At 36.5% G+C, this 23,330-nt stretch overlaps 1 long non-coding RNA gene across 1 annotated transcript in view; it reads left to right on the plus strand.

The window, feature by feature from the left end:
• Window positions 1-13,374, plus strand: part of LOC127834024 (uncharacterized) — a 166,681-nt gene extending 153,307 nt beyond the window's left edge. The window contains exon 2 of the long non-coding RNA XR_008027769.1: window positions 13,123-13,374. This is a non-coding gene — a long non-coding RNA (uncharacterized LOC127834024). The remainder of the gene's footprint in view (window positions 1-13,122) is intronic.
• The last annotated feature ends 9,956 nt before the right edge of the window (window positions 13,375-23,330 follow it).

Genomic DNA, 23,330 nt, shown 5'->3' on the forward strand with positions numbered 1-23,330 from the left:
GTAAAGTTTGAATGAACCGACTCCTCTCAGGTGAGCGAAATAGGGCCATCTTGGCCCTCTTGTTCACCATTTATTTACATTGTAAAAGTTCAACTGGATTTTCGTGGGATTTATGACGTCATTTCTTTAAAAAAATGACGTCATTTCACATTAAAACAGTGAAAAATATCGATATTTTTCACTTTTTAAAACATTGAAATATCAGTTTTAATTCACTGATATTCCTCTATAAACCATTGGAAAGCATAAAATAAACATATGTACCTATTCATTGGCTGATAAACAGGTACTGTCCATTATTACTTTTGCAACTATATTTTATAAATAATCTGCAGCTCTGACAGTTAACCAGAACTTTCCAGTTAACTTTCCAACTCAGAAGCCAAGTGAAATGGCTTTGGCATATAGCATAAAACCAGAACAGCCTGCGAGTAATTCGCAGTCTGTTCATGTTTTATGCTGTTTGCTGCTCATCAGTATCTTAGAGTTGGAAATTAAGCCTTTAAAACTTGTGTCTAGTAAAAAAGGTCTTTAATTAAATATAACTTTCTAAGGGATTACAAAGGCGTAAAGATATGTATTCAAGTGGCAGGGCTTTTTTTCTTCTTTGAGAAGCGCCGAATATCGGCCCTTTCCCCTAGACATATTTTGCCCCTCTTACAGAGATTTTCCACAAAACAATGATATCTAAATAAAATAATTTATTATTGTTTTTGGAGACCTTTAATTATAGAATTTAACCTGATCTAGTGTAGAAAATAGAAATAGTGCATAATTAAATTGTCTGTTGCCTTGAATATGTTTTAAAAACAGTAAAATATGTTAAATTGATTATTTAAGACTTTCCTTATTTTTCCCCAAAATCCGGCGTTTTGCGCGATGTCTTTCCCCTAAAAAAAGGCCAGGCCCTTTCCCCAAAATCAGATGAAAACCCCTGAGTGGTAAAGGGTTTATGTGTTTCAGCCCATTGTTTGTCACATGGAAGCTAGGCAAAGACAAGAAATTGCGGGGATGCATAGGGACATTCTCCGCCACAAGCCTTCACAGGGAATATGCTGTCACCAGGTATGACCGAGCCTGTTATCAAGGTTCCAGCTGTCAATCGCCATTGTCACCAATGGGAAAAGAACCACCAAAATTGTAGCAATGAAAAATGTTCATTAGACAATTTTACAGTGCCTAACGGTAATGTTCACTAAAACTTACAGAGTAGTCTCTATTGTGCATCAGCTTGATAGCAGTTGATTAGCTGGTTTATGAAAAAATGTTATGTTTCAAGTGACACTTAAAATGTCACAGTTTATCATCTACTATTATAAACAAATCTGAAATTCCACCACCCCCTTAAGCACCTAAGCATGCTCAATTACATGTTTCCATTCATATCTCTTTCATGTGAGCTGTTTTATTGCCGTCTTGCCAGGCATTTTTCTGGCGTATCTAGGGAAACATTTAATGGAACCTTTTCCAAAGCCAAATGTAAAAAATATCCCCATTTTGATAAAAAAAATCCAATTAGGGAAACTGTTTTTTATGCACCCCTTCGAAGAAGAGGGGATATATTGTTTTGCAAATGTCGGTCCGTCCGTCCGTATGTACGTCCGTGCGTATGTCTGTCCACCAGATGGTTTTCGGATGATAACTCAAGAACGCTTAGGCCTAGGATCATGAAACTTCATAGGAACATTGATCATGACTCGCAGATGACCCTAATTGATTTTAAGGTCACCAGGTCAAAGGTCAAGGTCACGGTGACCCGAAATAGTAAAATGGTTTCTGGATGATAACTCAAGAACGCTTAAGCCTAGGATCATGAAACTTCATAGGTACATTGATCATTACTCGCACATGACCCCTATAGATTTTCAGGTCACTCGGTCAAAGGTCAAGGTCACTGTGACTTAACTTAGAATAATGGTTTCCGGATGATAACTCAAGAACGCTTACGCCTAGGATCATGAAACTTCATAGGTACATTGATCATGACTCTCAGATGACCCCCATTGACTTTCAGGTCACTAGGTCAAAGGTCAAGATCCCAGTGCCAAAATACGTATTCACACAATAGCTGCCACTACAATTGACAGCCCATATAGGGGGCATGCATGTTTTACAAACAGCCCTTGTTTAAGAAGTGTCTTATGATTATTATATCTAAATTGTATTTCAATTGCATCTTGTTTTTATAATTTGATTATTATAAAGAATTACCTAATTATTTTCCCCCAAATCAGTGGTCTTTTTAAGCGAAAACGATCCTATCCCAAAAGTACATTTTCCCAAAATAGCCTACCTGAACATAATACCTCATGGTAAGTTTTGGAGATACACAATAGGAGATATACAGCTCAGGGCGCAGTTGACAGATGTTAATCAACTTAAACCTTTGTGAATACTTTATAAGCCACATAAACTGCCCAATTATACTGAAATTTGTTTAAAAAATTTGACCGATTACATCTCTAAAATTATTTGAGCCGCCTTGTGTAATACATGTGTAAGTCGGCTAAGTCCAAGTGCAAAAATGTCGTCCTAGATAAGCTTGTTAGGTCCGTACAGGCTAATCAGGGATGACACTTTCCACTTGTGTAACATTTTTTAATTACAGGCAGTCTCTTCTTAAGGAAAACCCAGTTAAGGTGGAGAGTGATGTCCCTGATTACAAACATAACAGGTTTATATCTGCTGACACTTTATGCACATACCCATTATACCCCATATTGTATTTTCAGTGCGCTGCGTGACAGCCGGTTCAGCCCAATCACGAAGGACGAGTTTCCTCGCCTGCATTGCTCAGTCTCCATTCTCACCCATTTTGAGGAGGCTCACGATTACTTGGACTGGGAGGTAACAATACCTTGAAAGGGGCTTATAGATTGTGTTTTTATGCCCCCGGATCGAATGATTGGGGTATATTGTTTTTGGCCTGTCTGTCTGTCTGTCATTGTATGTGTGTGTCTGTCTGTCCCAAAACTTTAACCTTGCTCCTAAAATGAAAACTTTGGGTCTATGTTCTTTAAACTTCACATGTGCATGCATCTCATTGAGATCTACAATCAAACATGGTTTGAGGTCACAAGGTCAAAGATCAAGGTCACTGTGACCTTAACATTCAAAATATAACCTTGTTTCTATAATAGCTGCCATGCCGCTTCAAAGCGCAGTAGGGGGCATTGTGTTTCACAAACACAGCTGTTGTTCCAAAAATATTGACACGTACATCAGCAATTTAAAAGTGCCGATAAAAGGCACCTTTCCAAATGGCGAAAAAATTACAAATTTGTTAATGGACGAAAAGTTCCCAAAGAAACGAAAATTGCATCTATTGCAATCCGAAAGCGCATTATCTTCAATAAATAAAAAGAGCACTGAGATAGAACATTTAAGCACAATTAAGTCATCTTTTACTGTGGTTTCATCTGGGACCTAGGCCATCAACCAACTTCCTCCAGAGGTCTCGATTCAGGGCAAGTCTCTCCAGCTGCCCCTATTTTTTGCCCGTCTACTTCACATTTGCATCCAGGTTGCGGCGCAGGGTGTTTCTAAGCAACCGTCTCTTCCTTTTACCTTGGGGGTTCTGGGTGAGAGATTGCCTTGTTTGAGGGAGGCTTGTAGAGGGTATGACCTACATGTATCCATTGCTGTTAAGGATGTATTCTTCAACCGGCTGCTGGTTCTTCTGCATAATTCTTCATTGGAGATCTTGTCTGGCCAGCGAATCTTGAGGATCTTTCTGAGGTAGGTGTTGATGAAGACCTGTATTTTCTTAATGGTGGTGACAATGGTTCTCAAGGTCTCTGCTCCATAGAGGAGTATTGGCTTCACGATGGTATTGAAGAGCCTTATCTTTTTGGTGATGCCAATCGCGCTGGATCCCCAGATGTTTTTCTGCTGATGGAAGGCTGCTCATGGTTTACAGATGCAGGTTCTGAGGTCTGCATCCTTTCCTCCATGATTGACCAGAATCCTGTAGTGATATGTGAAGCTGTCAACCTCCGTCTCAGACTGTGATGGTAGTGTCTTTGGAAGCGTTACTCTTGAACACTTTGCTCTTACCTCTGTTGATTGTGAGGCCCAGTCTAGCTGTGTTGTCTGCTACAATATTGGTCTTTTTCTGCATATGTTGATGGGTATGGGAGATGAAAGCCAGATCGTTGGCAAAGTGGAGGTGGTCCAACTGTTCCCATAGTGTCAACTGGATTCGGTTCAGCTTCTCATCTGTTGAGGTCGTCATATACGAACAGGAAAGGTGAGAGTAATCATATTTTCCTCACTCTGGTTCTCACCTCGAAGTTGTCGGTGAGCTGTCTGCAGTGAAGGCCTTTTTCTGAAGTTGACATACAGGGGGAATTCCATTCCAGGGATTGTTCCAGAATTATGCGCAAGTTTGTGTTTTGGTTACATTTTTTGGCGAAAATCATTGTTTTTATGCCCCAGAAGGAGGGCATACAGTGATCGCACTGTCCGTCTGTCCGTCACACTTTGCGTTTCGGTTTCCAAAAATGCTCATAATTTCTATGTTATTTAAGATGTAACATTCATGTTTGGTATGTATTTGTATATGGAGAAGGTCTTTCCATACGCACACACATTTTGACCCCCTTGACCTTGAACCTAGGGTCCGGGTTTAGGCAGGGGTTTTGAAATATTTTAAGAGTCTAATTGTCCACGGACAAGTTGGACCCACAAATTCACTTGTCCGTACCAAAGAAGTATTTGTCCATACTTTTAAGATAGATAAAGGAAAAGGTCATTACTTATTAAGCAAATAATACACGCATACACTTTTGTTAACTTCTATTTTAAATTATAAACATAGTTAACTAGAAAATTCACATGAACAAAAAATACAAGCAAGATGTGCATATAATAAGATCACGTTTAAGTCACACATGATACCATCTCGGATATTTAATAATCTCAACATGACTAGACAATTCACTTGAAATAAAATAATCTCCGTTAATTATAAGTATATAATTATCCGCTAATAAAGGAAACTCCTTACAAAGTTTACATTTACACACATCAGCAACGTTTTCAAGTCAAGGAAAATCAATTAGCCAAGACTCAACAAATTCTCGTTTCCACTTGGCGTCGTATGTTTATCATATTCATACTTGGCTTTTCTCTGCTTTTCCGACGCCGAACTGATTTTATCATTGGTCTGATTAGCGTCATGGCTTGACATTGAAGTGGGTTTATTATATAAAAATTGAATGCAGGTTGTTAGTACATGTATGCGGCCATTTGCAATGTACGAAAAGTGTTATCTAACGCGTGATTGGCTGTTGCTATACACGTGTGTGCTGGTTTCTCTATTAAAATTGTTTTCTTATGCGTGATTGGCTGTTGCTATATATACTCCAAGACTGGTTTACTACATTAAATAACTATTACCGGAAAATAACCTACCTCCAGTTGAAAAAGTGTGCCAGTCCGCAGATTAATCATAAGCAATTATATAAACTTTCGTTTTTGATTTTCGGAAAATAGAGTAGTTTCATTCTCGAAAAAAATTACCATGGAAATTTTACTTGTCCCCGGACAAGTCAGCTTTCAAAAACTGCTTGTCCGGAAGGGATCATTGACGACTCGGACAACTCGGACAGCATATTTCAGAACCCCTGGTTTAGGTTTCGAAAAATGTGTTTAGGTTTCGAAAAATGCTCATAACTTCTATCAAATCGTTTATCGGGGGCATATGTCATCCTATGGAGACAGCTCTTGTTAATCATTGGAAAAAAGAAACAGTTTGGTGGTAAGTTGTACAAAAAAAAATCATGGAGGGTGAGCTTGCAACATCTACATATCATTAATATAACTCTACGTGTATTGATTTGAAATTGCACACATTTGTTTGGGGTGATTGTGTGAGGTCACTGATCAAGTTCATATCTTTGATCTGCCATTTAGGAAAATTATTCCCCTTTTGGTACTTTCAAATAAATCAAATTTATAAAAGTCCTTCCAATTACCGGTAACAATCTGATGAGAAAATTTCCTTGTATGGATTTTGGATTGTCTTATCAGGGCTCCTAATAGTCTTATATGAACCTCATTCTAAGAAAACTGGGCTGTATGCTGACCACACAGTCTAATCAGGGACAAAACTTTCTGCAGGGAGGGATTTTTTTATTGAACAGGGGTTTTCTTAATGAAAATCAAGTGTAGGTAAAAGTGTTGTCCCTGGCGGCATGTGCTAATCTGGGACGACCCTTTACGCACTTGCATTTAGCGCAGTTTTCCCAGGGTGTGGCATATATTGTATACTTGCAGGTGGGCGTGAATGGTGTGCGCATCGAGTTCACCAATGAGAAAGGTCACAAGAAGACAGCTACCTATCTCCCAGAGGTGGCTGTTGAACAGGGTAAGCTAGGGTTAGACATTGAAGTAGTACTGTCTAAACTTATAGTATCAATCACTTGCAAGTGAATTCTTTTAAAACTTTCTCTTCAGTCCCTGATTCTAATCTAAAGGTTACAGTAAGACAAGAATGTTTTACTGTTTATGTCTCCTGCATCTATAGATGTTGGAAGGAATAGTTATGTCTGCTTTTCTGTCTGTCCAACCCAAAAGGCATGTTGGGTCGTAAATAAAAAAAATTACAAAGGTTTGATAATTGCATGGATGAAATATGTGATCACTTTCAAGACAACATTATCACCTGACCTCATTTTGACATTGACCCTTTTACTGACTTAACCCATTTTGTCTAACATCAATAATGCTTCCTTCAAAGGCTTGATACTTGCATGAATGAAGTCTTTGAATACTATCACCATAGTAACCAACATCACCTGACCTCATTTTGACCATGACCTCTTTTTGGCCTTAGACTATTTCAGAAGGTCCCGGTGATAATTGTATGGATGTTATTTAATGAAGACTGTCAATACCTGATCTCATTTTTACCTTGATTTAGCCATTTTTTGGACTAAACTCATTCAAATAAAAATGGTGAACTTGATCAATATAATTTAATTTAAGACAGGCATTTCAGTTTGGGCAATTATTTTATTTATTTTATAAACAATTTATTTATGTTGCATATGGCAATTTTTTTTAAATCATTAGAAAATTAGCATAGTCAGCTTTGAGTGATAAAACAAAACATTGAACAAAAATAATAACTATATTTAATCAGATATGGGATGCCTTAAAAATAAGCAAAGACCTGTTAACAAAGTATGTGCGAGTTACATTGTGCACAACTTCATGTGAGCACAACATTCTCATGGTGAGCTTTTGTGATTGGCTTTTGTCCTTGAACTGTTGTGAATTGTCAACATTCACCGTGTGAAAACTCTGGAAGCCATACTTATTGCCCAATTTTTGTATGTAGGTAATTTATAAACTTTATAAAAGTAATAATGAAATGGAAGCGACATTTGCTGGTACAGAAAATCAAATACCCGTGTTTTTTAACTGCTTGGTGTCCAAACTTTAGGCTGATAGCTACAAAATCTTGATAAGGTAGTCCTTTATTTATGTAAAGCGTTGCACCTTTAACAAAATATGGAAATATATGTCAGAACTGAAGGGATGAAATATAACTTAATATCAGATATGAATTTATGGATCTTAGCATGTGTGACTGGGAATGTATTCAATTCACTGACTGGAATGCCTTTGTCGTTTCATTTGTATAAACATTTTTGTGGAAATGTTTCAATAAACATTTTTGTGGAAATGTTTAAATCATACATGCCATAATTTTTCAGACCAATTCCGGGACATTGAGTTAAATTGTCGGGGACTTTTGCCGATTTTCCGGGACATGTTTAAAATGTAACGATATTTATAGACATATGCATTTTTGGTACGTTTTTTTTTGTTTCACATCGTTAATTGCGAAAGTTCGAAAGCCTATCCGAAATACACTTGATCTATTAACGTCAAATTAAACATTACTACTTCCGTTACTAGATACAAGCCACGTGTTTTCAGTGTAAGCGTTCTAAACATAGATGGTGACGTCACTGCGTTATTGTTCTTAAGACCGTTGTGTAAAGCGTAGTTGTTAATACGCCTTTATTTATTTATATAATAAAAAATACAGCAATACAGTACCGTTAGATCGTCAACTCAAATCAATAATAAACCTAGTGAGGATGACGTTTTTATATGCTTACTTTTTCACTCAAATGTCGGTTAAACATGCGAACATAAACTGCTTTTATTTTTTTACTCAGCAATGTTGGACTTCAGAATGAGATGTGTTAACAACTATCCTTTGCCCTTACGCAGCCGGAAATAATGACGTAGTAGATTAAAGTCAATTAACAACCACATAAAACAATGCTGCCATTTCGGTTTGACCGCGAACGTGAGACAATCAATATGATAACAGGACCCCTGTTTATTGATCGATTTTGACACATAGCGTAGTCTGCCTATTCGGGTAGGCAAATTCATGGAGACGCTGCAGATATACGCAGATTCGAGGTGCAGTTAAGCCTAAGATAAGGTACATGTATATATGGACGGGACATTTGACAGATTTCCGGGACAGCGGGACAAGTTTTTCATTTCCGGGACTGTCCCGGACAATCCGGGACGTATGGCATGTATGTTTAAATAAACATTTTTGTGGAAATGTTAAAAGCTTTTCAAGTGAAAAAAACCCACAATTTTGTCAGCTAAAATTACAAAAAACACAAAAGAACTTATAAAAAAGAAGTGGACTTAAAATATGTAATGATTGTGATAGTCAAAATATGATTTAACCCATTAATGCCTAGTGGACTCTCCCATCCTTCTAAATTGGATCAATTTATTTCCAAAATTAGGGATGTCTAGTATATTTATTTCTATATTTAGAATATTTCTTACAGAAATTCCTTTAAGCAAACAGCGCAGACCCTGATGAGACGCCGCATCATGCGATGTCTCATCTGGGTCTACGCTGTTTGCCAAGGCCCCATTTCTAGACGCTAGGCATAAATGGGTTAAGAAATTACCATGGACAGGCTGCTTCCTTGTCCTTCTTTGTTAACAGATAAACAATTATACAGCAAAAGTAAAATATTAAAACATTTGTAAAGTCTTGGCTATTACAATATTATGTTGCTTTATAGGGTGATCTGTATCATTTATGTTTTCCTTTTTTAGTTTTTATGTTATCTGTAATGCTGTGTATTTATATTTTCCTTTGGTATCACTTAACAGTTCCTCAAACTTATATTTTGATAAAATTATATAAAAGTAAATAAAAACTTGTTAAAAATGTATAAAATAAAAGAAAAACTTGTTAAATGCATATATATATAAAAGTAAATAAAAACTTTTCTAGTTGTAGTAATTTTTTTTAAACTCAGGCAAGATTGCTGGAAAAAGAGTGTTAAAGAGTGATTGTGTAAACAAGTGTGAATGTTTTATTTTGTAAAATGTTGTTTCCATTCATTATTGTAATTGCATATTCATTCAAACTGCTGTAGAATGTTGCTTGTGTCATATATAAATTATCACCTTTACATAGGGGGTAATCACGTGAAAAACAGGATTGTGAAGTCCATGCTGAGCCATATATTTTCAGCCGTTTTATACCCTTTATTACTTGTATTAATTGTTAAAATGCGGCTCACTTTCCAGCCATGTCAGCAAGAAAGTGATTAGTATTTATATAGTAATAAAATTCAATCTATATGTCGACTTGCTGTGAAATCTGTTAGCGGATCACAAAATTACAGCTTGTAAGAAAATTTGCAGCGAGTAATGTCGAGATAAAGAACAAATATAAATACAAATTAAACGGTACTCACTATCTTGCTGATATGGCTGGAAATTGAGCGGCATTTTAAAAATAAATTCTAGTAATAAAGGGTATAAAACGGTGACTAAAATACATGTCTCAGCATGTTTGTCGCCATCTTGTTTGTCATGTGATTTATCCCACTGCTTTAGGACTATCTAGCACCAACTATGGGCACATGCGTTTATCAAACACAGATTCTTGTTATAAAAAAATGATAAGTCCCTTTAATACAATTTTGTGGCTTCTGGTCTTCACAGTGTTTATTGGTAATAAAAATATGTAAGATTATGAGAATTGGTGTACTCTTTACAGTTTTTAATGAATTATGTGAAATTGTTAGATAAAACATTTGAAGGTCTATTGAGTACATGTAACAGGTCAACTTGGATAATCATTAATTGACTGGACTTTGAATGTTATTAAAACTGGCTGATTATAAATGTGCATTGTGCACGCATGCTTTGTTTACTGTAACATGATATAGGTCGGGGTGTAGTGTGTGTAGAGCAAGAACAAATTAACTTGACACCATGCAGTTATAGGAAATTAATTATTTGTTTCTGGACATACTGCTATGAATATAAAGTGTATGAGCTGACACTCATATGTTTATTAACCCTTTGCATGCTGGGAAATTTGTCATCTGCTAAAATATTGTCTGCTGAATTTATAAAATTAGCATTTTCTTCGATTTTTTTCAAAGAATACTATCAGAATAGCAAACAGTTTGGATCCTGATGAGACGCCACGTTCTGTGGCGTCTCATTTGGATCCAAACTGTTTGCAAAGGCCTTAAAAATTCGGTTCGCGCATTGTAAGGGTTAAGTCTATAACAGGCTACCCTTATTTTTCATCAAGGGCAGATTAAACTCTTTGGAACATTGATATAGCAAATACATCACTTTCACCCTTGTAATAGACAATCAATTGAAAAAAACTAGTAGAGTTCACAAGTTAGGTCAGTTTGTTCTAGCTATGTACATGTACGTACGCTACAAAAATTACCTTATGAATGATTGTTATGTTATTTTGTTGCATCTCTCATGTTTTATCTGTGCTTTGCACGGCCATTTTATCACAGTCTTTTCCCGTCTTGTCAGGGCTGTACGAACAATTTTAGGGAGTTTTTAATAAGTGTAATATTTCTATTTTTTAGTGTGGAATTGTAAATTCCATTGTCATAGTGTGTTACATTAATATGTACCCGACTAAGCAGATATGGTGATTATTTTAAAATACATAATTATTCTTATGTGCTGAATTTACAAGAATTAGATTGCTTTGATTTTCAGCTTTAAGGAAAAAAGTTTGTTTTGTTTCATAATAATGAGTGAAAATAGTTTAAGCGTTTATAAAAGTAACAAGTAAATCTCAGAGATTGTTTTCTCATGTAAATTGCAGTAAACTAAAATGCATAATTAGCACTCTGACCATGGGGCCAAGTCCGGATATCTCATTGTCAGTTCAAAGCTATTTTTCCACTTTCATTAACTTTACTCAAGACTTTATGTCAGTGGTTTAGCAGTTTTTAGCTCACCTGAGCACAACGTACTCAGGGTGAGCTTTTGTGATCGCCTTTTGGCCGTCGTGCGTTGTCTGTCGTGCGTTGTGCGACGTCAACATTTGCCTTGTTCACTCTCTAGAGGCCACATTTATTGTTCAATCTTCATGAAATTTGGTCAGAAGATTGGTTTCAATGATATCTTGGATGAGTTGGAAAATGGTTACGTTTGCTTGAAAAACATGGCTGCCAAGGTGCAGGGCATTTTTCCTTATTCATGTATGGATATATATGGCTATTGCAAAATCTTGTTAACACTATAGAGGCCACATTTATTGTCCGATCCTCATGAAACTTGGTCAGAAGATTCATCCCAATGATATCTTGGATGAGTTCGAAAATGATGTCGGTTGGTTGAAAAAGATGGCCACTAGGGGACGGGGCATTTTTCCTTATATGGCTTTAGTAAAACCTTGTTAACACTCTAGAGGCCACATTTATTTTCAGATCTTCATGAAACTTGCTCAGATGATTTGTCCCAATGATATCTTGGATGATTTCATAAATGGTAACCTTGGCTTGAAAAACATGGCTGCCAAGGGGCGGGGCATTTTACTTATATGGCTATATATGGCTATAGTAAAATCTTGTTAACTTTCTAGTTTGCTCAATCTTCATGAAATTTGGTCAGAACATTTGTTTCCTGTGTAGTGAAGTTTGGTTTTATTATGTCAATATAATGCGCCATTAACTGTATTATGTAATTTTTCATAACACAGAATTTTCATTGTTAACATAACTGTTTTAGTCATTAACACTTACGATAAGCCTTTCAACTAAGAGATAACTGAAATAAAGACAACATGTACATGATTTTGCCGTATTTATTCAGTTTTTATCTCCCTTGTTTAATCTGGTTCAGTAATCTATTTTTAGTTCTGCTCTGAAATTTGGGAAGATATTGATTATTGATAAATGCACTGTTCTGAGGGAAAATTGACTACTCTGCCATTGATCTCTTCTGAACTGTATAAAATAAGCTGTTTTGGCTGATTTAAACACATCTTGATGCTTTCTTGAAAAGTTAAATAGCTCTTGAAAAAGGTTTGAATTTTGCAATAATTAAACTCTAAATTATTTTTAACACCAGCTTTAAGACATTTTGGCATTAGTTTCTAAATTATTCTTATTATAAGTTGGTTTTCACTTATAAATAAATTCTTTGAGTGTATTTAGGCGTCCCTGACTGAACACCTTTAGTTAATTGAATTACAACCAGTCAGTATAGTCATCTTGACCGGAAATAAGAGTTCGTCAAATAAATATTTCCGCATTACATAACTGCTCACAAAGTTACATAACTTGTAACCGTCCTGTTCATTTGCGTAAGCGAAGGAGACCTTACTACCACACCTGGATAGGACAGTTGAATTCGATAATGGTTTGGATCGTTAAAAAATATGACCGCCAGGGGGGGGGGTCTTATTCCTAATATTTATATAGTAAAAATGCTTGTTAACACTCTAGAAGTCACATGTTTTGCCTAATCATCATGAAATTTTGTCAAAACATTAGTTATGTGGATGTCTCCGACAAGTTTGAAAATGGTAATGATCAGTGAAAAAACATGGCCACCAGGGAGTGGGGCAGTTTTCATTATATGTATATAGTGACAACATGTGAACAGTCTAGAAGACACATTTTTTCCCAATCTTCATGAAATTTGGACATATCTTGGAAGAGTTAAAAAATGGTTCAGGTCTGTTAAAAAAAACATGGCCGCCAAGGGGCCATTTGTTGTTCATTCTTCATGATACTTGGTTTGAACATTTGTTTCATTGATATCTTGGGCTGCAAAGAACAGGTCATTTCTTTTTATCTCAGGTGAGCGACTTTGGGCCTTTCAGGCACTCTTGTTTATTTCAACTTCTCTCACAAAGAAGTTGTATTCAACTAATTTATGACAAACCTAGCATGAATTTATTCCAATATATCTGCTTAAGTAGGGGTAGGGTGTGTAAAATATGTTTGTGTGTGAAATTTAGTATTGTATGTTTGAACAAGGTGAGAATTAGCACAAAGAGTTCAGAGAATGGGCTTTTTATACTCACATCAATTGATGTTAGTGGTTGTTTTTTTTCACCCTTTACCAATCAGAAACACACTTTGATGCATTTGAAGTCCTTTATCAAATTAAATTAAGTCCTTTCTTAATATATTTTAGTTTGAAAGGCTTCATTTCCAACCCTAAGATACTGATGAGCAGCAAACAGCAGAAAACCTGAATAGACTGCGAGTTACTCGAAGGCTGTTCTGGTTTTATGCTGTTTGCACATAGCCATTTTCTATTTGCCTCTGAGTGGGAAAAGGTTGAGCAATAGTACTCTTTAAGAAATTGCAGCATAACTTTAATTTGTTGTACAATGTTTAATAACAGGCATTTCAGATGTATAGTTGTATGAAAATGCAATGTGTGGATATTTTTATGAACTTATATCAGAATAATATTAATGATGTCTGTACTGTATATAAGTGGAATTGAAGATATGCAAGTATTTGAATAAACAATTGCTAGCTTATGGTGAATAGGTAAATGGCTGAAAAAACAGTGAAATTTGGGTTGTCATGTAATTTCATTGCTGATGTACATGTTTACACGTAAACATATGGTCGCCATGGATCATGTCCCTGTCACGGGTTCAATCCCCACTGTGGGAGCGTTCTTTAAATCTCACCCAAAGACACCAAGTACTGGTTCTAGGCCCAGGAAATGGACTCGAGAGCATTTCTATAAGCCTGAGGCTTTCGATGCAATCAAGCTAAAATAAAGAGGTTTAAACTAAACTAAGTAAATATATGCACCATGTATTTTGCATTTTGTAGTATCATAATCTCCTTGAGCTAGTGATAATGGAGGCAGCAGTGGCAGCAGTGTGTTGAGCTCAATCCTTTCCACACAAACATTCATTCAGGCTAAATTCCATAAATAACCCATTTATGCCTAATGGACTCTCCCATCCTTCTAAATTGGATCACTTTATTTCCAAAAGTAGGGATGTCTAGTATATTTATTTCTATATTAAGAATATTTCTTTCAGGAATTCCTTGAAGCAAACAGCGAAGACCCTGATGAGACGCCGCAGCGTCTCATCTGGGTCTACGCTGTTTGTCAAGACCTTTTTTCTAGACGCTAGGCATAAATGGGTTAAATGTCAATCAATCTCAAAAAGACAGTGCAGCATTTAAAAAAATGTTAATATATGAAATACTTGTATTTCCATTTTGTATGAATATGTATGTCTTAAATATTATAATGAATTTATTTTCTTGATAATTTTTATATCAAATTGTATAATATTAAAATAAAGATATGATGAATAACTACTTTAATGTAAACCGGAAATAAGAGATGTTATTTTATCATTTACATTGTTTTAAGAAACTATTAATGTTTTTTTTTTAAATTCAACATGCATCTAAATTTGCTTCTCTGAAAATGACCATTTCATCTGTATACTTAGTTATATTCATGTGTATGTTTGCTTTATGTATGACAGGGGATATAATTTTATATTGTAAACATGTTTTTAAATATACTATATAATGTATAAATTACGTAAAGCAAAATTTCCCCGTGTTTCTGTTTGACATATGAGCCGGACTCTGAAAAAATGTGACTTAATGCATGTGCTTAACCCTTTGCATGCTGGGAAATTTGTTGTCTGCTAAAATGTCGTCTGCTGAATTTCTGAAATTAGCATTTTCTTCGATTTTTTTTCAAAGAATACTATCAGAATAGCAAACAGTTTGGATCCAGATGAGACGCCACAGTATATGTGGCGTCTCATCTGGATCCAAACTGTTTGCAAAGGCCTTCAAAATTTGGTTCCCGCACTGAAAGAGTTAAAGTGTGTGTGTGTTTTTTAACCACATTTATATAGTGCCCTTTTCATACAGTATGTGCGTTCAGAGGCGCTTCACATTTTTCCCCTGATCACTGAGTCATAAGTCGTCCGTAAACATCTTTGGGCATTACGCAGCCACGGAACATTGGCTTATTTCCCTCTTAGGTACCTATTTATACACCTGGATGGAGATGATGTGGGATAAATTTCTTGCTCAGGAAAATTCTAGTGGTCTGGGCGGGATTCGAAGAAGAGACCATTCGATCTCTAAGCCAGCGTCTTACCATTAGACCACTGCTCCCATTAGTGTTTTATCCCAGAGTAGCATGTGCAGTCCGCATCAGGAACGACACTTAACGCTGTTATGGAATTTTTTGTTTAAAGGAAGTCCCTTCTAAAATATTCAGTCTAGGCAAAAGGTTGTGTCCCAAATAAGCATGTAAGAACTACAAATGATTATCTGGTATGAAATTTTACACACATGCATTAAGCCCTGTTTTCCCAGAGCAGTGCACATATGTTTCCACCCTGATAGTGTTGCTAATAGTATAAATCGTGTTACAACCATTGCAGGATCTGGTGTGAGAACAGAGCGCTGCACTAGTTTAGGTGACAATGAGATGGACGAAAGAAACTTAAAACATGCAAATTTGTTGAATTGTATCAATTTTCTAAAAAAAACTGCCCATTTCCTGCAGTTTCTCGACATGTCCCGAAATATTGTCACCTGTTTTACATCTCAAGTTAAAGTATTAATGCTAAAGTGGAAACTGGGGGTCAAAGGATATGCTTTTTTGTACGGATGCAATATTAAATGTTCCCACAAAATGGCACTGGAGCTAGTAATACACCTGTTCCAAATTGTTTTAATTCTGACTTTCTGTATAACAGTCTTGTTAACACTAACATATAAAGTTTGTTCACACTCTTGTGGTCACATTTATTGTCCAATCTTCATGAAACTTGATACAGCATTTGTCCCAATCCCATTTCCAATAATTATGCCCCCCTTCGAAGAAGAGGGGGTATATTGTTTTGCTCATGTCGGTCCGTATGTCCGTCCACCAGATGGTTTACGGATGACAACTCAAGAACGCTTATGCCTAGGATCATGAAACTTGATAGGTAAATTGATCATGACTCGCAGATGACCCCTATTGATTTTGAGATCACTAGGTCAAAGGTCAAGGTCACAGTAACCCGAAATAGTAAAATGGTTTCCGTATGATAACTCAAATATGCTTATGCCTGGGATCATGAAACTTGATAGGTAGATTGATCATGACTCGCAGATGACCCCTATTGATTTTCAGGTCACTAGGTCAAGGTCACGACTCGAAATAGTAAAATGGTTTCCAGATGATAACTCAAGTATGCTTATGCCTAGGATCATGAAACTTCTTAAGTAGATTGATAATGACTGGCAGATGACCCCTATTGATTTTCAGATCACTAAGTCAAAGGTCAAGGTCATGGTGACCCTAAATAGTAAAATTGTTTCTGGATGATAACTCAAGAACGCTTATGCCTAGGATCGTGAAACTTCATAGGTACATTGATCATGACTCGCAGATGACCTCTATTGATTTTCAGGTCACTAGGTCAAAAGTCACGGTGACCCGAAATAGTAAAATGGTTTCCGAATGATAACTCAAGAACGCTTATACCTAGGATCATGAAACTTGATAGGTAGATTGATCATGACTCGCAGTTGACCCCTATTGATTTTCAGGTCACTATATTTTCAATTAGAGAAAAGGTTTGGGAATACTCTAGAGGACACATGGCCTATAGGCCGATTTTGAATTGGATTTAAATATGGTCTTATGATAGGTTACTAGGTCAACAGAATCTTGTGAACACAAAGAGGCCACATTTTGCACACTCTTGAAATTTGAAATCATAATCCTTATAATATTTTGAAATACTCTGTTCATACTCTTTCGCCAACATATATACACAAATTGTTACTCTTGAAGCCACATATATTACCCAATCATCAGAACATCAGTTTCAATATTATTACGGCCACGTTTAAGACTGGTATCAAAAAGTCAAATTCAATAAAACAGATTATCAACACACAAGTAACAACATTTTGTTGTCCAATCTTCATGGTGATAAGATTTGTCACAATGATCTCTCGGATTAGTCCGAAACTGGGTCACGTGGGCTCAAACACTAGGTCATTAGGTGAAAGAAAAAAAGGTGGCGGAGACGAGAAGTCAAATTTATTTGCCTTCATGAAACTTGCTCTGTAAATTTGTTCTCAAGATTTCTCCGTTGTCTGAGATATGGATCCTGTCCATTAACCCATGTATGCCTAGCGTCTAGAAAAAAGGCCTTGGCAAAAAGCGGAGACTCAGATGAGACGCCACATGATGCGGCGTCTCATCAGGGTCTGCGCTGTTTGCTTCAAGGAATTTCTATAAGAAATATTCTAAATATAGAAATACAAATACTAGACATCCCTAATTTTGGAAATAAATTGATCCAATTTAGAAGGATGGGAGAGTCCACTAGGCATAAATGCGTTAAACAACGTGGTCGTCATTAACCATCCCTACGCGGTTTAATTAAAACCGTTTGAACACTCTATGATTCACATTTTGGACCTACTGATCGTGAAACTTGCTGAAAACATTAACATTTTAAATAAATGAGCCGAGTTCAAAAACGTGATTTCTGTTGGAGCAATGTCCGTGATATGTTAAATTGTGGAAAGTTGTGAACACCACTTGTTCAGAACAGTTAAGTTTTTAAGAGTTTCACATGAGCGCCTTAGGACGTTTGCTGTGTTGATTGCTGCTTTACTGGGCATTTGTATTATGCCCCCCCATCGAAGAAGAGGGGGTATATTGCTTTGCTCATGTCGGTCTGTCGGTCGGTCCGTCCACCAGGTGGTTTCCGGATGATAACTCAAGAACGCTTGGGCCTAGGATCATGAAACTTCATAGGTACATTGATCATGACTCGCAGATGACCCCTATTGATTGTCAGGTCACTAGGTCAAAGGTCAAGGTCACGGTGACCCAAAATAGTAAAATGGTTTCCGGATGATAACTCAAGAACGCTTAGGCCTAGGATCATGAAACTTGATAGGTAGATTGATCATTACTCGCAGATGACCCCTATTGATTGTCAGGTCACTAGGTCAAAGGTCAAGGTCACAGTGACCCGAAAAAGTAAAATGGTTTCCGGATGATAACTCAAGAACGCTTAGGCCTAGGATAATGAAACTTGATAGGTATATTGATCATGACTCGCAGATGACTCATATTGCTTTTCAGGTCACTAGGTCAAAGGTCAAGGTCACAGTGACCCGAAATAGTAAAATAGTTTCCGGAGGATAACTCAACATTGCTTATGCCTAGGATCATGAAACTTCGTAGGTAGATTGATAATGACTGGCAGATGACCCCTATTGATTTTCAGGTCACTAGGTCAAAGGTCAAGGTTACGGTGACCCGAAATCGTTAAATGGTTTCCGGAGGATAACTCAAGAACGCTTATGGCTAGGATCATGAAACTTCATAGGTACATTGATCATGACGCGCAAATGACCCCTTTTGATTTTCAGGTCACTAGGTCAAAGGTCAAGGTCACGGTGACCCAAGATAGTAAAATGGTTTCCGGATGATAACTCATGAACGCTTATGCCTAGGATCATGAAACTTGATAGGAAGATTGATCATGACCGCAGTTGACCCCTATTGATTTTCAGGTCACTATATCAAAGGTCAAGGTCACGGTGACCTGAAATAGTAAAATGGTTTCGGGATGATAACTCAAGAACGCTAATGGCTACGATCATGAAACTTCATAGGTACATTGAACATGACTTGCAGATGACCCGTATTGATTTTGAGGTCACTTGATCAAAGGTCAAGGTCATGGTGACCCGAAATAGTAAAATGGTTTCCAGATGATAACTCAAGAACGCTTATGCCTAGGATCATGAAACTTCATAGGTACATTGATCATGACTCGCAGATGTCCCCTATTGATTTTCAGGTCACTAGGTCAAAGGTCAAGGTCATGGTGACCCGAAATAGTAAAATGGTTTCCAGATGATAACTCAAAAACGCTTATGGCTAGGATCATGAAACTTCATAGGTACATTGATCATGACTGGCAGATGACCCCTATTGATTTTCAGGTCACTAGGTCAAAGGTCCACGTCACAGTGACAAAAAAACATATTCACACAATGGCTGTCACTACAACGGAGAGCCCATATGGGGGGTATTTATGTTTTACAAACAGCCCTTGTTGATGTGATTTCTTATTCAATTTTTTTCTTAATATAATAAACAAGCATTGTTCATATAACGTTTTCAACTAAGTTAAAAATCAAGTTTGTTAGATTATAGTGTGGCGGACGGGCGGTACGGCCCGCCGCGTTCGGCATCGCGTCCGTGGTCCAAGACAACGGTCCCCATGGGTCCCGAGCGAGACAGCCCGGCGATCAGGCCTCGCGTGCTCGGTAGCCCGACTTGGCCGCGAAACCACTCTAAGCGAGTCCCGAATACTGCAGCCGTTCACCCGCGCTCCGCGAGAATCAGCCCAGCGTTAAGACCTCGCGAACTCGGCAGCCCGACTATTGAGACCATCCTTCAGGACCTGTTTACATTACATTATAATATTTACCTTTTTTCCAAATTGACTGACAATTATGTTTAATTATATTTCATTAGTAAAAGACTATTGTTTTCTCAAGGGATACAATAGTTTTAATATACACGAGCACTTGTAAATTTTAGGTTTCACCATATACCACTGATATTACACAAACGTAACATGACAAATATGTGTTTACCCTGTATTTACAATTATACATCGCAATTATAGCCCTGGTAAACATACTAGAGAACTCTGAAAATTACACGCGCTGGTTTGTGGAAATTTGGGTTTGGCTACTTTCTTAATATGAGGTCGATGTACAATGTATATCGGTGGATTAAGTGAAATAGAATTATTTTGACGAGGGATGGGCCACACATACAACACATGGGATCCGTTATTTCCTTAATAAACTACACGCATATTTTCTGGAGAACCAACTGCAACTTACCAATTTCAAAATCAGTTACGGCAGTCAATTTATTGTGTACCCAATAACCCTTCTGATCTTAATTACAAACATATACGTATTTAGTTTAGTGGGGATTATAAAACTAAGGGAACTATTTCAGTTTATTCAGTGTAGTAGTCAAAATGGTTTGGATGTTTCTTTTTTTTGAAAATTAATTTATTCAACGTACTGAAAATAAACGTGCGCAAAATGCAGTCATAATTTGGTAACTTGCATGCGGCTTACTTGCATTCTGCCTACTGCCTGTTGCTAACTGCCGATGTTTATATCGCTTAGTGGCAAAAGCGATTATTACTGGTTTCAGATTATATTACGTTTCCTATAATTTAAAAGTACACATAAAGATAGTGAAAATATGTGGTATTCAATAATGAATCAGGAATAATAAATTAAACATACAAACATTGGATAGTAACCAAGTATGTATCAACAATGATCAAGCATAAACGACATTTCCTACACTTTCCTATTGTTCCACAAATTTTGATGACCTTGTTAAAGTTCTATAAGAGGAACGCATTCTCCTAATAGACTGGCTTACTTTTAATTATATGCAAGCTAATCCAGACAAGTTTCAAGCTATAGCTATTCGAAAAAGAACCGCTTCTTAAAACCCCTCGTTCGATATAAGAAACACAAACATTAAATGTGACGATGTAGTCAAACTTCTTGGAGTAAATTTAGACTCAAACCTAAATTTTGATGACCACATATGTAGCATCTGTAGTTAGGCAGCACAACAGCTTAACATTTTGAAAAGAAAAGGGGAAAAACCTCTGTCGTCTCAGTAGATTGACCATTTTCCATTCATTTATCCTCTCAAATGTCAGTTTCTGCCCTTTAACTTGGCATTTCTGCTTTAAAAGCAACACAGACAAAATTGAAAAAATACAAGAGAGAGCTCTTCGCTTTGTATACGACAATTACACCAGTTCGAATGATCAATTGCTTACAAAAGCAAACTTGCTTAGTCTATATATTAAAAGAACCAGAGTTATGGTCCTTAAAACATTCAAAATTATAAATAGTATATCTCGACCTGTTCTAAATGACCAAGTTATCAAACGTGAATCTCGTTATCGTTTCACATATACCAATCTTTTTTAGATTCCCCAAGTCAAGACTCCTAAGTATGGTATTAACAGTTTCCGGCATGCAGCTCCAGTTCTATGGAATGCCTTACCAGAAAGCTACAGAAAAGCTAGTAACTTTAACCAATTCAAAAGCTTTATGATGCACTGGAATGGCAAAGAATGTAAATGTTCTGCCTATAAAGTTACATAGGAACAAATTTATTCTGGAGCTGCATGTCACACTGTATTCAGTTGCTTTTTCTTTCTGTGCTTTGATTATGCATTATTAAGTATTTATTTTGATTGCCTGTGCTTGCTTCTAGTTTGCTTTTAGTTTGCATCTAGTTGTTTCTTGCTCCTACTTTGTTGCTTGCTTATAGTTTGTTTCATGCTTTATTCTGTTTTTGTTGTGAGAAAGCTGCTGATCAGTTCATCTCCAATCTGATTCGAGGTGATTATCGTTTATAGCACTTGTTTATCTGTCGCACTTTTGTTTTTATTTTTGAATTCAGTTTCTTATGTGGCCGTCTTATTGCAGTTTTTAGACCTACTTGCAGATCTAGATCAGCAGCTTCCTACACAGTTTTTAATTGCCTCCTATTTTATTCTATTTTTTTTTGCTTTGATATGATTTTTGAAAAATTATTTTGTATTCTATTGAAATTATATTATGTCATACACTGACTCTGCTGCTGGTCCAGCTTTTTTGTGCATTATTGTTTTGATAACACAGTAAGCCTCTATATGCATGCCACAGTCTTTCTCCGCCCCCACATGTGCAATACCATCACCCCTAAACATGAATATGACATTTCTGTTTAGCTGTTTTAATCATGTTTAACTGTTTACATTTGTTGTGTAGTCGGTTCAAAAGCTTTGCAGCTTATGTTACTTGTTATATGTCTTGCCGACTCAAAATAAAATTTATTTGTTTTGATTTGATTTGACACGACAACAATCGTATTGGAATTGTCCTGAAGCAAATTAGATTAATCATCAGTCATAATGGAAATATTCACAAAGACTGATTGATTGTTTTTCTAAATGTCATTCCATATATGATCATAAATGTTGAAAATGATCAAATTAATGTTGTATTAAACATGCAGTTGTATTTAAAGGGACCTTTTTCACGGATTTGGGCATGCATTGACTATTTTTAATTAAATGCTTTATATTGATAAATGTAAAAATTTGGACAAAATATATCCAGTAAAAAAACAAGAATAAAAATATACAAAGAATACAATGTAATCACCAACTGGGCTCGAACCACTGAACCTTGAAGTAATAGTCTATTACCTAAACCCCTCGGCTATCCGTGCTCATGCAAAGTGTCACGTAATCGTTCATAGTGTATGGTCGACACATAGTTTCTAGCAATGTTCATTACTCTTAAATTACCGGTGTGTAGCCTATCATTCAATATCTCGTCATGCGCGTATTGTCATGATGACGATATTTGCTCGTGTCGCGCATGGGACAAGGACGTCCCTTTCTATTAATGTTGGTTTCCCTGCATAATGTAGGATAATGTATCATATAATAATAATGTATCATAATGTATCATATATTTATATTTATTTATATTCAACAACACATATATCAGTTTCTAATCAAGTTTAATGTCTGACATTTCTAATATTTTAGTTGTACAAATACGTTGTGATTGCTACATGATTGTATCTTTTTCCATCTGTTCACCTCTAGATCTAAATGCTAACTAACTATTTCCCTCTAACATTTGCTTCGTGAAACTCAGTTATGAATCCCATTGGTCAGTGTTCTGTGCGTGCTTATTGCTGATTGGCTAGATTACTAAAGATACTGAATCAATGAAACCCTGGGAGCGGGATAAACAAACCACCCAAATATTTACAAGCTTTATCTGTATAAACACTTTTGCTTGACCAAAACAAACATACCGGCCTTGTGTCAACTATACTATCCTTTAATCTCTCCCTCATCGATAAGCTTATTTGTACATATGTGCACTTTG

The sequence above is a fragment of the Dreissena polymorpha genome, chromosome 6 (genome assembly GCF_020536995.1).
Source record: "Dreissena polymorpha isolate Duluth1 chromosome 6, UMN_Dpol_1.0, whole genome shotgun sequence".
Lineage (NCBI taxonomy): Eukaryota > Metazoa > Mollusca > Bivalvia > Myida > Dreissenidae > Dreissena > Dreissena polymorpha.